The sequence below is a fragment of the Watersipora subatra genome, chromosome 6, assembly GCF_963576615.1.
Source record: "Watersipora subatra chromosome 6, tzWatSuba1.1, whole genome shotgun sequence".
NCBI classification, from domain to species: Eukaryota; Metazoa; Bryozoa; class Gymnolaemata; order Cheilostomatida; family Watersiporidae; genus Watersipora; species Watersipora subatra.
The window spans coordinates 40,321,137-40,339,571 of record NC_088713.1 but is presented as its reverse complement, the minus strand read 5'-3'; positions in this window follow the sequence as shown (position 1 = coordinate 40,339,571).

Genomic DNA, 18,435 nt, shown 5'->3' with positions numbered 1-18,435 from the left:
CCAGCCTGAAGAATGCGCCAGGAAGCTTACAGCCTGAAGAATGCGCCAGCAGGAAACTGACAGTAGCTGAAAGATAAGTAAACTATTTGACTTTCCAATTTATACTGCTCCATCCTATGTTGAGCACTCTGATTTTAGTTTCAAGTAGGATACATTTGAATATATATATATATATATATATATTCAAAATATATATATATATATATATGTAATCTGTAACTTAACTAAGATTTTCAGATTACGCACTTGGGCAGTGCGTAGTATCAATGTTATGAATACGTTATAGGGACGTATAAAATGTCTACGCACTTACATATCATCAATGTTCTATGTGTAGCCTTCTTGGAATGTTGACTGATAAACTTGAGACAACCACACAAAAGTAATGTTCTCCGAATATTGTCAAAATGTAATGCGAGATTATTTGCAGAAAATTCCAGCGAGGTATTTCTCCACAACATCGCTGAAACATTGTGGGAAATACATTCGAGCAATGTATTTTCCAACATACTGCTAAAACGTTGTGAGCATCACATTCCAGCAATGTATTTCTCACAATGTTGCTGGAGCATTGAAAATGTGTCTACAGGTAATTTTGAAGCAACATTGCAATGAAACATTTCTGGAACTTTTCTAAACATCTCTTAAAAATTGGAGGAACCTAAAATTGTTAGTTAGCATTATCTTACGGGTTGGCATCAGGAAATCTCCTAAGCATATGTGGATTGCAAACGGAAGTACAGACTGCTTGTCTGAGGTGTTGATGAGGATGATGGATGTGCTCAAAGCATTGCTTCTTGCTCATCTATTTCATTTAGCTCGGTAATTTGATTCAGTCAACAAGAAATACTTCGACACAAATTCCAAAAAGTATTGAGTCTGATTTACCTCTAGCAAATACTTTGTTTGTAATATATTGCCATTATCTATTTCTTAATGGTCACTAACTATATACTTGTCCTAACTGTCTAAATGTTTTTTATGGGCAATCTAATTTAGTTTCTGTTACAAATATTTCAATTTTTTAAAAATTTTGCAAACACATTATCATCATTTGACAATTGATAAGTATTATTTATTCGGAGCAATTGTAATTTCACAAACAAAAAAATACATCCAAATGGTTAGTAATTCAAAAACAATAGCTAGCTACGAGTATCTTGAACTCAAAAGAATGGATTATTGCTAAAGCATCAAAAAAACTTGTGACGATTACATGAGGCAGCGAGAAACATATATTACAGTATGACTCTGAGACTGCTAAACAAACTAAGTCAAAATAATCCCTAGTACAAGACAAAAGTTCAGGCAAAGGTACCAGTTAAAGTGACATAAAATTTGCAAGGCAAGTCATAAAAACTGTCTCCATTCAACTCATAGTTTAATGTTTAATAGTTGTAAAATACTCAAATAAACCTTTATTTTTCTGTATTCATCTAATAAAATAAACATTTGGTTTGATTGCTAATACTCATATTTGTATTTGTGTAAAATCAGCTACAAACTTAAAACTCTGCTAAAGATTATTGATCTTTTTTAAAGGTTGGAATATTTTTATGTTGACGCGTCTGATGTATTTTCAACCCTCGATCAGTTTCAAATTCAGCAGTGCAATTGCCTACAAGGCACCAATACCATCCACATTTAGGACACTTTTCTTTAACTGTATCTACTTTTCTCTTCTTTGATGACTTACCACAATTGCCACACTTTTTTAAAACATGCAATCGCTGTTTGTTGTGCTCTATTTGGCAATGCCTTTCCCAACTTTGAATTGTCAGAAAATTGTGTTCACATTTTTCTATCAAACACCATATATAATCACAATCATGGTTCGGACACTTCTTCAGTAGAAAGTCTGTTGCACGGTCTTTCACACAGTGACATACACAATAGGTAAAACTATCCTGATTGCAAAACTGTTCTGCAAAGTGCTTTAGACGTTGGTGTGAAGTAACAGTAGATTGGGATTTTGAAAATAAACCACACCCTGTGTACATACAAATATAATTACCACATTTTGCGCATCGCTGTACTTTTTGGCTTCTAATTGGTAGAAAGCTTCCACAGTTGCACTTTTCTTTAATCTTCAAATTAGAAGATAATTTATCATGCGCTATATTTTCTTGTGACACAGCAGAATGTTTCACTCTAAAATGTGTTCTTGCTTTATATCGGTTTGTGGTAGTGAAGTGACAGTTAGGATGCATGCAAATAATCAGTTGACATTCTTTGCATTTATAGGTGTAGTGCCATGATTCCGTTGTTTTCCTTCCACATAGGCAACGTTTCGCTACTTTCTCTGTTTGGCAAGTTTTTCCCTGGGGTGAATTTCTGTCAATTGAGTGTTCTAAAGACGCTAAAGAAGGAATTTCAGATATCTAAAAACATATTTTATGCAGTTAATTTTTGTGAGGTAGCCTGTAAAATATTTTTTAATAATTTTGGACAATGCATAAATAATTAATTTTTTAATAAAGAAACATGTAAGATTTATCAGTCGTTGTTATCATGATTGGGTTGTTTTAGGTTTCAAACAAGGATCAATTTAGATTACCATCAAAAAATAACCTTCATATATGTTTTTGCAACATCAACTGCAAATTATGAGTGTCAGTAAGCTCTTTTTGGTTCCGCAACTGCATTAGTAAATTGACCATGTAGTAGGTTTGCTTCCAGTATTTGCCATTGATGATTTTAGATCAGCCTTAAACTGGGTCTATGTCAAATTATAAAAAAGTTTTCTCTAGAATAGCAATCCTCAGCTTAAAATGTTTGTAGCAACACTGGTACCGTTCAGTTATAACAAATAAGTAGGTGAGCAGGCATTAAAAGATTTTATGTAGACTCTTATTACACATAATTTAAAAACCTAGCTAGAACATAGTGTTATGCTATCATTTTGATTAATGGAAGTGGAACACAAATTTGTCAAAACAATTGTTATTAGAAAAAAACAGACTAATCATTTTCATTTTGAGCAGATGTTAAGATAAGGCTTGTTCACTCACAGCTTGATTAGACGAAAAACTATTTAGAAATTTTGTCACCATTGAACCAATTTTAGACCATTCAACGTCTTTGGATCCTAACACCTCTATCATGTTGAGCTATAAATGAAATAATGGAAACATGGTAAGATTTTTAGCATCACTTGAACTGTATATTTGCTCTAAAAAAATTATGCTAGAACAAACACCAGGTATTACAGGCTTTTACAGTTTTTTACCAGCAAATAAAGTAACAATAGAGCTAAATTTGAATAAAGATTGAGATATCTTTAAATCAGTTTGCTTGTTGGTAATATATTGACAGTTTTGTGATGTTAAGGTGAGTGAGTCAGAGACATTTGTTATGTAGGAGACCAAATAGCAGAGTGATAGTCTAACAGTGAGTGACAGTTGTGTTATTATTATGTGCTATCTTGCTGTGATATCATGCTGTGCGATCACACCAGACAGTGCTATCATGATATGCCATCACATCATGCTGCACTGTCAAGCTGTGATATCATGCCACGCTGTGCTATCACAAGTACATATCAAATTGATAGTACAGCATGGTGAAACACCTTAATTTTACTAACTTGAAGGAATATAGTGAGCTGTTTTAATGTTTTTACCAAACTTCATCTCTCCTCACTTAGCTCTTTTTCTTAGTCATAATAATTACGAAACCCTCAACTCTTGTTTTGGTTGGATATTTATTTTATTTGTGACGGTTTAAGTAACATTGGCCCTTTGTTCATTTAAGTGGTGTAATTTTAAAGGAACATTTCATATGGCATATGTTAGTTGAACATAAACTGACCTAACAAAAACATTATTTTTAAATCAGGCAAAGAAATTAACCACATATTCATAATGAAATTGAGAGATATTTTGTTCAAATAAAAATGCAATAATTAACAGATTGTGCGGTCAATAAACTATCGATATTTCATGTACAATTTGCAAATTTTATCAGAAAAATATTTTGGAATTTATCTTTCATCTTTATACAGAGATCAAGCTTGCTTGAACTGATAGTTCTAGATAAATTTAGAACGCAACCTCACTAAACGGAAAAAATGTAAGTCATTTTTTTTCTTTAATTTTTTTATGTTGTACAGTTTATAGTAGACTAAATTGTATTTATTATAAAAAAATGATTTTTGCGCTATAATTAATGGGTAAAATATTGTTGTAATCAAATTCTGATAGTAGGCTCCAAAATATGTCGATTTTCAAAATAAAAAACTAACTCACAAACAATATAATTATTTGAGTTGAAGAAAGTGACTATATTTGATGGGTTATACAAAATAAAAATTTACGATATCAAATATTTGGCAAGTGTTCAAGTTTTGGCACTAAATACAGTGAGCCTCTTATGTAAGTTAAGTAACCCTCTTATGGGTAGTTAGATGTTGTGTTCTGTAGAAAGTAGAGAAGCTTAAAAGGAATGAAGGGTCCTTCGTGTAGACAAAAGTTGTTGTGACTAAATTTGAAAACACACAAAGTATCAAATGCTATTTAGTAAAGAAGAAGCCAAATGATAAAATCAAGGATAGGACAATAAGAAATGTGGGAGGTAAATAAAACAAAGGTTTTTCTCAGGCAATCAATAGATCATATAGGAAAATGATTGATGGTTCACAAGATAGAAAACACTGAAACTGTTTTGTTATATATTGCACTGGTTGAAATAGAATGTTTGATTTGGAATATTCAGGATATTAAATATATCATTGGTTGCTTAGCTAATCTAATATTACCCATCCACCAGTAGCAGCAATATTCTCGTTTATAGTGTATCCATTTACTGACATCTTCTCACAATAATTCTCCAAAATGGCAGCAAGTTTGAAGTGTTTTAGATTATGAAATAACATATAACAAAGCAGCTCCATTGCCTGAAATAGACGAAACTTTAATCTTGTAAATAGAAAAAGGTATCTGGCATAAAGAAAAAGTTAGCTCTTTATTCTAAAACAATAAAACTGAGGTTTGATAGAATAATTGGAACACTTTACTATGGTAAGAGTAAAGCATTACTTCAAACTGCTTAAACCCAGCATGGGGTAACTATAAGCAATATGATTATATTTTATCTCAGAAGAATAGCTACAACGCCCCTTTCTCAATTATTTGCCTCAACTGTTTGACCTTGGAGCAAATTCCTAGTTCAATGACCTTAATATAAATTTGATTTTAGTTGGCATTATTAATTACACATAGGCCAACAAACATAAGTACTGTTGAAGACCTTTGGTGATAAATAGATAGCCTACTTAATAATTTTTTTGCTATTTAGCCAGTCAAATATGCAATGTGGAGAGTGTAACTTTTAATTTATTCAGGATTAAAGTGAAGAAATGTTTAATTACGTAATATAATTTTTTCAATACCTAATGATTCATCATATTAAACCACAATATTTCTGGCTGTAATTTACTTCATGATACTTTCAAATTATAAACCTAAAAAATGAATATATACCACTAATTATAAAGCATTATTATATTTTACATTTTATTGTCTTTTTATAGCAAGGTTCAGTGTAGGCATAATGTACACTATAATACGGTTCCATAATTTGGCATTACATTGTATTGTGCTATTCTCGAAACTGGTACCTGATAATTCATTGTATTGTATTGTCTGGTATTACAACACATATTTTGTTTTAGCTTTTTTTAAGTGATCTAGAAATGTTTTGTAAAATTTCATAGCGTGAAGTATTTAATTATATTATCTTACAATAAATTATAATGGTTCATACCACAATAAATGATGAAAGAAATCCTCGTTACGGCAAGGAAATAATTATATTACAATATATTATGTTTAGTTACAGTGAAACAACGTTATGTTGGGGCGGGCAAAACTAAAATTGATTATATCACCTCTTGCCATGTTCACCAAAAATATTTTTCAATTCATCAAATTTTGTTGCATAAGTCTTTCTCAACTTTTCCTACTTAGTTTTTTTTTCTATCAGAATGTCATGTGTCTGTCGTTTTGTGCCTCTGTGTGTTTGTGTTTTGCGTGAAAGTGGTGTACATGTGATGAGAGTTTGGTGTGAATTTGATGTGTATTTGTGTTTCTGTATATGTGTGTGCCTGTGTGTGTACGCGGGCGTGTGTGTTTGCGTGTGTTTGTGAGTGTGTGTGTTCATGCGTGGGTGTGTTTGTGTGTGAATGTGTGTACGGGTTCGTGTGCGTGTGTGCGTGTGTTTGTATATGTAGGTGTGCATGTGCGTGCGCATGTGCGTGCATGTGTGTGCATGTGTGCATGTGTGTGTGTATGTGTGTATGTGTGTGCTTGTGTGCTTGCGTGCTTGTGTGCATGTGTGGGTGTGTGCGTGTGTGCGTGCCAGTGTATGTGTGTGTGTGCGCGTTTGCGTTTGTGTGTGTGCGTTCGTGCGTACGCGTGTTCGCGTGTGTGTGTATGTGTGTGCATGTGTGTTTGTGCATGTATGTGTGTGTGTGCGTGCATGTGTGTGTGTGTGTGTGTGTGTGTGTGTGTGTGTGTGTGTGTGTGTGTGTGCATGTGTGTGCACATGTGTGTGCACATGTTGGCGTCCGTATGTGTGTGTGTTTTCTTGCGTTTGCATTAGCAAAATGTTTTGCATGTTATTGTGTGTGTAAAAAAATACAAATGTAAACAGATTTGCAGCATTTTTATTCTGTCTGATCGTTAGGGATTGCATTTATATAATTTTTTACAAAATGCCATATCCTTCCAATAAGCGTTCACAACATTTTTAATGAACTGTGTATAAATTGGCTTTGATAAATTGAAGCTTCTTAAAAACCTAACTTTTTTAAGCATTAGGTCATATAATACAAATGTTAACAACAAACCACCATTATGGTCTCCCAGTAAACACTCCCATCAGAGAACAAGGCATCCAAAGATTCTTTAAAACATACTGTTACTTCTATGCGGTTGAATGTTTTACACAATTCTCCAACAGAACCCATCAAGTTGTTATCATCAATTGTTAGATTCTCTGATGCTGAAACATTAGCAACAAACACTAGCAGTGTTTTTCCGTGTTTCAGCTGATTTTTATCTAAATTTGTTTCCACAAAACATTTTACAGTAGCAGGCCTTGCAGCATAATTAGTTTGTTGCAGACCATTATCATGTTAACGGAGGGCAGAGGATGGAGCTATATTAGTTTACCACTTTTTTATATTTTGGCTTAGTAATAAATAGTTTGGTGTTGCGGTTGATCAGAGCAATCACAGTTATTCACCTTCACACAATGCATGTTTGTCACTAATGCTGGTTTTGTAGATTATTTCTAGCGAAAATAAAAAAAAATGTTGTTACATAAGATGTTACATAATACACTGACAGTCACATGCGACATGCCAATATTTTAGAAATTGATATTGAAATAATTGTTTATTAAATATTGAATAGAATGTTTTTTTCTTATGCTGCGAGCAGTTTGGCAAATCAACGAAGCACATCAGTAAAACAAAATCTGGGTATTTCTATAATGTGTAAGTATTTTCTCAGATCAGTAAAAGTTAGGTTTTTACTCTGTTTTGATATCATATAAATTGCCTTACTAACAAAATAATTCAGCAAATTTTACTGTTTTGGTAGCAATGGAGCAGTATATACAAAGAGCCTTTGAGGTTGGTTCCCAATTAAAGTCATCGCAACAACTTGATTTTTGATTCAACTAAATATGAAAATCTGGATGAGATATGTTAGTGAGACAATGTATCAAAGTCCTTGTCCAAATGCAAGGGATCACAGACCACGTAAATGAAACAAGGTGAGAAATATGCAAACTCAATTACTGCAACCTTTATTGAATGATCAAATGATCATTAACTAATGAGGTCAAAATATGGTATAAAACATTACAGCTTTCTGGTAATAAATCGTTGATCTGTCACAAACATGAACTTAGCTGTTTTACGGTATGTACCGTAATTAGCCATATGATTTGTATGTATTCGCTACAGCTAAGCCACTTGAACTAGCTCTGTTAGAGAAATAATCAACCATTATAATACTACATTTCAGAAAAAAAGCTTTACAGCAAAGGAAGTCTATAACTACCGCCCCTTGTGAAAGAATATTGTTGCACAATGCTTACGAAAACATGTTCCTATTACAAATGAAATCAGCATGTTGAGTTAATAATATTTTGTAAGCCATACAAGAAAAGTGATAAATATTTTAGGATATATTTTTACTAGGAAAAGTGCTGCATAATGTTGGATCTTTGATTGAAGAAATATATCTAAGATTTATGTTCACATAGCCAGCGTTTTATTCATATGTGATGTAGAGTTTCTTTTACTAATTCATTTAATTTTTAAATTGAAAAAATTAAAAATTGAAATGTTGAAATTGAATTGAAAATAACTTTTTAACAATTATTGTAGGACTTCAAATTAAAAAAGTCCATCTTTTGTTCAAATTTGATGGTGTCGGGTTCAGGTAGCGTAAAAAGAGACGATGTTTTAAGAGTCGGTGCGAAAATGCTCAGAGATTAGCTTTCATTTTTTATTAGTTCTGTGTCGGTCATAAATTACACTTACTGTGCAGCTAATTATTGTTTAAATAACCAATTATATTCAAATATTTACAGGTACAATTTCACAGTTTTTTTTGTGTTCAGCTAAAAAATATCTGATTTCATCTATAGCGCACTATTTGTTCATTTTTTGCTTAGTTTAAATTGCAGTTTACGACAAAGAGTACATAAAATATATAAAACGCAGTACACCAACTCATGTGTAATTTTGTAATCTGCTTTTTAAACAAAAACATATAATGTTAATTGGGAAAATAAACTTAAACATAATTATACTTTTTTAATGTTTGCGTTTTTCTCTTCTTGGGCAACAAAGCTCTGCAAGGAAAACCACAGAATCTTTCAAACTATTTAATGGAACAGAAACAAATTACCTTCATTACTTACTACTTCAAGTATTTCCAATATTGTCTTGTTTTGTGACATATCTGCAAAAATTGCCTGAGAAGCTTGGCTTTTAATATATGCTTTGCGGTTTACCCAGCCTTGCCTAAAATTAAAATTTTACTATGCTTTAATGTACCTGCATAGATTTGCAGATTATAATATAATATTTACTCCAATAACCATCCTAATAATAATTTTTTCTCAAATCAAGCACATAATAAATGTTTTTTACGCTGCATTATTGACATCAAGGTCAATATAGAATGCTGTTGAGAAAACCTTGGAAAACCCTGGAATGGCAGCTTCAAGCCTTTCCAAAAACCAGGTAACACAATACTATATGTGCACAAACAAAGCAACCATCCACCTTCCATATTGAAAAATTTACCAGACAACATAAACAAACGATTAAACGCACCTTCATCATATGAACAACAATTTAACAGCACAGTTCAACCATACCAAAAAGCACTTCCCAAGAGTGGATACAACAGCGAACTACAATATGAAACCAACATGAAAAAATCTAAAAAACGTAAGTGGCAAAGGAAAAATCACATGGTACAACCCACCATTCAGTGTCAATGTTGCAACCAATATCGGACAAAAATTCTTCAGCACAGTTACGACATGCTTCCCAAAGAAACGCCCACTCCAAGCAATATTTAATAGACAAACCTTAAAACTGAGCTACTCAGTAATGCCAAACATGAAAACAATCATTGATGCGAGCAACAAAACCCTTAATAAAACCAGTACACTACAAAGAGAAGACAGCAAGAAAAGTTGCAACTGCAGACAAAAGAACAACTGCCCTTTGGAAGGAAAATGCAGAGCCAAAAATTTGATATATCAAGCAACAGTGAGCAACAATACAAATAACCACGCAGCGACCTACATAGGACTTTGCTCAACCGAATTTAAAACTAGATACATCAACCATAAAGCCTCGTTTAACCACAAAAACAAACAACACCACACAGAATTGAGCAAGCACATTCGGAAGCTTGGCTTCTAATATATGCTTTGCGGTTTACCCAGCCTTGCCTAAAATTAAAATTTTACTATGCTTTAATGTACCTGCATAGATATGTAGATTATAAAAATAATATTTACTCCAATAAGACTCTTAATAATAATTTTTCACAAATCAAGCACATAATAAATGTTTTTTACGCTGCATTATTGACATCAAGGTCAATATCGCATGCTGTTGAGCAATATTAAACTGGTGGATACAACAGCAGATGTTATAGAGCATATCTCTATCTATGCTTTGAATGTGCCAGTCTTTCAGACTATCAAGAATTTAGTATCACTCCTTTCTATATATATATATATATATATATATATATATATATATATATATAAATATATACAAATATATATATATATTGTATATATATATTTATTTAAATATATATACATATATATTTATATATATATATATATACATAAATACATATATGTGTATATATATATATATTACCTAAAAGCAAGTGCAAAAGCATATAAATAAAGAACTCTACACTAAAAACTTAAGAGATAATTAGTGGAGTATGAAATATTCGAAAAATTATTGCGAAAAAAGTAAACTTTTAGTATTCACACTACAAATTTGTTTTGTGCGAAGCACTCATCAGACGCGATTGTACTACAATGAAAAGCTTTACCGATTGTGCAAGATATCAGAAATGGGCTCGCTGTGTTAATCCTGTAATTTAGTGCTAAGTGTAACCGAGAAGATATCTCCTAGCATGTCTGCAATTAGAAGTCAATTCATTTCTTTTATTTAATGTGCCTAAGTGTGGTTTGCATATTATGAAGTATTTTTCTAGTAAACAGAATTTGCATTGTTGGTTTTGTTTGTATTTGGTTGTGCTTGAGCTAATATTTTTCATGTTATGTTGAATGTTGAGTTTTCGTCTTTCAACTTCCAAATGTGCTTGCTCAATTCTGTGTGGTGTTGTTTGTTTTTGTGGTTAAACGAGGCTTTAAGGTTGTTGAATCTAGTTTTAAATTTGGTTGAGCAAAGTTCTATGTAGGTCGCTGTGTGGTTGTTTGTATTATTGCTCACTGTTGCTTGATATATCACATTTTTGGCTCTGCATTTTCATTCCAAGGGGCAGTTGTTCTTTTGTCTGCAGTTGCAACTTTTCTCGTTGCCTTCTCTTTTTAGTTTACTGGTTTTATTAAGGGTTTTGTTGCTCGCATCAATGATTGTTTTCATGTTTGGCATTACTGAGTAGCTCAGTGTTAAGGTTTGTCAATTAAATATTGCTTGGAGTGGGTGTTTCTTTGGGAAGCATGTCGTAACTACATGTATGCTGAATATGTTTTGTCTGATATTGGTTGCAACAATGGCACTGAATGGTCGGTTGTACCATGTGATTTTTCTTTGTCTGTTACGTTTTTTTAGATTTTTTCATGTTGGTTTCATATTGTAGTTTGCTGTTGTATTTACCCTTGCGGAGTGCTTCTTGGTATGGTTGCACTGTGCTGTTAAATTGTTGTTCATTTGATGAAAGTCTGTTTAATTGTTTGTTTATGTTGTCTGGTAAGTTTTTCAATATGGAAGGTAGATTGTTGATTTGTTTGTGCACATATGGTATTGTGTTACCTAGTTTTTGGAACCTTGGAAAACCTTGGAATGGCAGCTTAAAGCCTTTCCAAAAACTAGGTAACACAATACTATATGTACTAACTTAGAGATATTTACTGCTAAATCAAACCATTTAGTGATTCGTAATTAATAAAACATTTTACAACAAACATCGGTAAGATCACTGTAAGATTATCTATTAGATTATCCGAGAGATTTATCAGGTAGCCTTACAAGCATCAGTTATTCCTCCCGATCTTATATTTACACACATTTACATATTTGGAGAACTTTATATCTAGATTAACACTCTATTACATTCTTAAATTTCTTATACCTTTTGAAGTTTATAATATAAGTTTTAAAGTTTGTTTCATTATTGTTATTGTTTCACCTTACATTTTTAAACATAGTTTGAGTATCGTGTTTGAAGTATTAACATTGCTCATATTCATACACCTTTATTATTTCTTAGTCAGTTTCCAATCTTTATTAATAATATTAAAAAGCCGTAATTAATTTTACATTTTACAAAAAAACGTATGTAAGATTACTTTAAGATTATGTAATAGATTATCTGTAAGATTAACTGTAACATTTATCGTGTAAAATTACAACTATCAGTTATTCCTCGCTATCTTTTAATTAGACACATTTGTAATTCTCACATTGATAGATTTACATTTGCCTATTACATTCTTACACTTATAATTTGTGAAGCTCATAATATCAAATTGTCAAGTTTGTTTTATTATCGTTATTATTTCACCTTGCATCTTTTCAGTTGTAATTTGAGTAATTACTGTAAGATTATCTGTTAGATTATCTCTAAGATTTATCGTGTAACATTTCAAGTGTCAGTTATTCCTTGTTAACTTATGTTTACACACACACGTTTGTAAATCGATATATTTTTTTTGAGAAATAAATATCTACATTCTTATAATACTATATATATATTAGGTTATATACCTATATATATATATAATTCTCAAAGTGTGTTCGTCTGTCTGTCTAAATTCAGGCTATAGATATAGCGATAGCGCAGACTGATTATTTCGCAGGTGCAGTCACGCGCTACGATGCTCCTGTTATTAAGAAATATTTTTCTTAAGGTTCAAAACTATATCTGGGTTCAAGGCCAATTCTTTCCGCGCAGACAATTACATTGTCTCCATGGAAGAGCTTTGACATTTTCTCACCGTTCGGTCACACAAAGACAGTTCAAAATCTAATTTTTACATTTGTACCGGTTTCGAGAAGTACAAGTATCGTCGTATTGAAAGTGTTAATGGATAGCTTCAGGTGGAACAGTTATCTTTTTATACACACACGCACGCAGGCATGAACGTACACACACAAACGGCAACGCCGGGTTGTACGGCTTGTATATATATATATATATATATGTATTTCTCAAAATTGTTTGTATTTGTATTTCATGTATTCATTTTTTTAGATTGTCCAGCTATAGCTATTAATTTATCTATGCGCCCAACGTTACGGTGCCCCTGTTAGTAGCCTGTCTCGACAAACTGTTGTATTTGCAGAGTTGTCCCCTGTCGAGTGGGCGAGCAACACAACAGCTTGTCACAAGACGTACTGCACCTGATGCATCAGCTGCACTTATAGGGAGTTGTTCTCTTCCCTCCATGCGGCTTAGTTGCGATGTTATATTGGCCGCTCCATTGGTAATCATGACTTATTTCGAGCATAGATTTATGTAAAAAAATAAGAATTCAACGTTTAACCAAAGACTGTTGGTTGCTTTCAACTCTTTTGCAACCTTTAGTAAAACTTGAGAATAAAATAAATTGAAGGAAAAATCCATAAGAACAAATAAAACTGACTGATACAAAGTAGAAAGCGCACAAATAATGACATGTTTAGTCGCTGTTGTTGCCTAGGTTCTCAAGTTCTACTAAAGTTTACAGCAGAGACCGGTCGCTGGTTAAACGTTGTAATCTTATTTTTTCTACATTATTTTTTGGGCGAAATCCGTTATGATTACCAATGGAACGACCGACATAACATCGCAACCAAGCCGCATAGATGGAAGAGAACAACTTCCTAAAAGTGCAGCTGATGCATCGAGTTCAGTAAGTCTTGTGACAAGCTGTCGTGTTGCTTGCCTGCACGATGGGGGACAACCCCGCAAAAACAACAGTTTGTCAAGACAGGCTACCCTGTTACACAAAATTGATATATGGCGTTATTGTAATTAATATACCATACTGCTAATTATGAACTGTTTGCTACTGGCTACCGATCTTTAAATACTGGGTAACAATTACTGACAGCCAACTTTTAATATTTTGATTGATAAATTGGCATGTTCACATTCACAGGAACTTCCCATTTCTGACTACAATGTATTTGATATTGCCCACCAACCTCTCACTACCTATCGACTACAAACATACTAGCTTCTAACTAATAGCTTATGGCTAACCACTGCAAACTAACAACTTGTTTTTAACAATTTATAAATGTTTCAAGTATTGAGGCAAAATCTATACTTGACTGGATTATTTTACTTTTATCAGCACTATGACAAGTCAAAGACATTGAAAAGAAATATAGCTGACAGACCTAATAGAGTTGCTATTCTACTATATTTTGAGTGTTCACATCTTTGTTACAAATGATATTGAATCAATTCTGAAACTTGATCAGCTGAGCCAGCCAATATTACTTTTGGAACAAACTAAGCAACAATGAACCAATATCTTTAAAATTTTAACAATAGGGTTACAGTACCATTTAGCGATCAACATTAGTTTTTGTGAAAGCTTACAATGCTCTGCTGGTTGTTTATGTACTATAGTAATAATTTCATGATGGAACAAAAGAGTAGCGGTTTTATAATCAAACAAAAAGTAAACGGGTTTACCATGAAACTTGAAAATATAGGTTTTCCCATGGAAATTTGTGGGGGATTCATTATGAAACCAATGGTTAAATGTTTTATCTGAAAACTAAACAGTAGCAGTTTTACCGTAGAACCAAATAATAGGTTTTTCAAATGGAGCCAGAGATCAGAGGTTGGATACCTTGTATCAAGCCATCAATCAGTAATTTAACGAAATTCATAGAGTATTGTAGTTGCTTGTCTAATACCTAAAGTGGATATAGATTTTTTTTGTGCGCCTGGGCGTTAAACTTTTTACCTTTATAAGCAATGTCAAACCTTTATTGTATTTTACGCGCCTAAAACTGCGTAGAGTTTGGATTTAAAATGTAGTTTTTATTGCCGACAAAGTTTTGTTTACTCTTAGTTATATTAAGCACATTTAAAATGTTTTACCTGTGAAAAAGATATAAATAGATCATTTCTCTTGATGTCATTTGCATGTTTGCAGCCAGCTGCGTTCTATGAGTAGTTTTTGTAAAATTTAGTAAACTATTGCACAACTACTAGGTGAATGCCTAACATTTTGTCAATATGAAAAATTCGAATTATTTTCAGAAGTTTTTGTGAAAGCTTAGACTTCTCTCATTGGAGCTGCATTGCAATCGCTTTATGGTATAACTTGAGTTCATAGAGTCAATCACGTTTAATCAAATGACCGATGGAAAACAATTTTATTAAAAATTTTGAAACATGATTTACAGAGTATTATTTATTAAAAAACACTGTTAAGTTAAATTAAATTAGAAATAATGAAGAAAATTACATATATATGACAAAAGTTATTTTACATTACAACATCTCTCAAAAAGCGAAAAACTGACCGTTTTCACTATGAAAGTTTTACTCTCTGGTACCATTATTTTGTATATGTACAGTAAATATGCATGTACCTTCGATTGCTTTGTGATTAACATAGAAATATAGTTTGCTCTATTGTGGTGGATGAACAATTTTGTTTTTCAGCTCAAAAACTTGCGTCAGCAATATTGGTATGCAGCTTAATGAAGTCCACTACTCATCTATCCACCAGTTTCAGCAACATTTTCACTTGCAGTGTGTTCAGTGACAGACATATTCTCAAGAAATTTCTGTGAGAATGTGAGCATGCTTGATATAATTTTGTTGATATACCAAAATAATGGATCACAGATCCACACTCTAAAACAAAACAGAAGTGACAAATAAATTTGATTCTGGCTGCACGACAATGAAGTGCTAGATTTGAAAAATATTCAGGATACGCTAACACAAAATACAACCTAATTAACACATATCTTGATGAAAAAGAAACGCTGTTGCAAAAGTGTTGCTGGTGCGGGATTATGCAGTTTACGAAAATTATGGAAACAAAGAAAACTTTTTGTTTGTGTTATATAATACCATTTTCTTGTAATTTATTTTCATCAACAAAATAGGTAAACAAAAGAAAATAGCTTGACGATTAAGTCAAATAGCCCATAGTACGCAATAGTGTAGCTACTTGTGGTGTTGGTCTTATCGTCATAATAATAAATAATCACATTGATAATACTATTTATAGTTGTCATATTAAATCTTTGAATTCTACAGCATCATCCCAACTTTTACAAAAATGCACATTATATACAATAGATGTAATAGACAAGCATTTTTGTAATATCTCCCATAATTTCTTTTGTGAAAACTTGCTTTTTAAATATAATTATTTCTTCATTGATTTCATTTTAAAACCAAAAGGCTTACCACCTTGGGCATTACATGTAAGTACGCAAAGTTTCCCCAAACTCTTTAAAAGCCAATAAGTCAACAAATTTATTTTATTTCCATATAACTTATACATGTTTTATTACCAGTTGGTAAAAGATATATAAACAATATAAAACAACAAATGTTATTTATAACCATTTGCTTGGTTTTTTATAAACAAGAAATATTGTTCTCCAAAGTGAAACTAAGAACCAAATAATTTATATGTATTAAAGCAAAACAGCATAACAATTGCTATAAAAGGCTGTCCCTCCTATTCACCATTTATTTGTATCCAGGTTTCAAGGCTAACATAAAATAAAACTTTTGACGAAACTGCCACTCGCCACATTCAGATTCGTAGACAATCGATGTAACATCTGCCCCAATCAATCACCTTTGTATTTTTAAACAATTGAGTAGCAGTTGCTCTGCTTTGTCAACACATATGACAATATAATGATTGCGACCAGCTAAAAAGTCACGAAAGTTGGGAACCTAATAGATATATATGTAGCATAAATTGCATGCACGTCATTGTTTTTTTGCAAGCGCGGCTAAATTAAAAACCCTGAAAACCAAATTTAGAATTCCTCTGACTTGACCCTTTACATTATTCCGAGTTTTTAATGCAGTAGGAGTTTAAAACTTCAATTGAAAGGCTGATGTCATCTGAATTTACTTTATAAGAGCTATACATTATAGAAATGTCTGCTGTATTACCAGAAGGTGTTCAATTTGTACATTATTAGAGTTGGAGTGCCTAACCGCTATATCTGGTCTCAAAAATACAGATGATAAAAAATACCAGCTTTTGTTGAATCTATTGTCATATTTTCACATTAATCAATTTCGGACTTAAAGAAAAACTATTTTGAAAACAAAGATTTTCAAGTAGTATTGTAGCAATATTGTTACTGATGGTTCGCGTATGTATTGTATGACATTGTAGATTTGCAAAAAATCATTCAACATGTTTTATTGTTTAATAGCATATGAACTTTAAAATGAAGCATGCTTGAACAAACTATTACAAAAAAGTAATATCAAAACCTGGTTTTGAAAAGAAAATTGATCTAAGGTTGTAGTTTCTGAATAACCATTAGCATAGATTATTTAAACACAACTTTGCCAGAGTAAAGTGATGATGGTACTTTTTTGACTGTTGATTTAGTCATACTTTCATTTCGTTACAACTGATTTAATACTAATAATTCATTGAAAAGTAAATGAAAAATTAATTGTAATATTGCTTGATACAACAATATAAGATAGTTTTTTTATGACGGTAGACTGCCAATATTTGTTACCTTTATCAGCTTGTCAAATATATTTTTCCACCAATCATGAAGTTATTTCTGTTTAACTAAATTATAGTACATCGCATCATGAAGTTCATCACTTAATGTAAGGAAATGAAATTGCAGTTTGGTGTGGCTTGAGGGATCGTTTCGTGTATTTACTATCTGTACCATCGTTATATAACAAATTAGTGCAGCAAAATAGTGCATATGGTGGTCTGCTTGGCTATTAAGTTTAATCATTTAGTTTTCTTCTTCGCAGACATTTATTTCCTAACCTTCAAGTCTGGATTTAGGCAGACTGACAGTCACGGAATTTCTTGCAGTAATGATTGTATTGTATTCCTTTAGGTATTTACCTCCAATATCTTTGTACAGGTGAAGCCCAATATGAGTTGCTTCATTACTATGAAACATTACCATGAAATGTTATAACTTGCAATTAGTGGATATCAGGAAATTGAGTTTTTGGAGGGAACTAGTAGGTACATTCATTTCTTTCCAAATTTTTCTGTTTTTTTTCACTGTTTAACTATGTGCATACCCCTACAAAATAACACTAAAATATGCTAGTTATTTAGAGTTGCCAACTTTGGTATTTTTTGTAGTTTTCATATCCATATTTTGTGTGTGTTGATTTGTCTTGATAGCTACTTGGTTTATAAAAAAGTTAAAGGTTAGTGTTATAACAGTCAAAATCAAAAAACCAAGGAGCTAATTGCCACAATTTTTTCCTAATTATGTAATATATTTAATTTTTCAAATTTATTGATCGTACCTGGCTCCAAAAATAAAATCACAATATCCTTGTAAATTGCAGTCGCTAAAATTTATATTTTTGAAATTTTCTTCATATATTTACCAATTATATTTGTCTCGGTAGCTAATTGGTTTCTAGACAAGCTAAAAGTTTAATTTATAACAGCTCAGAACAAGAAATTAAATCAAACTCATGA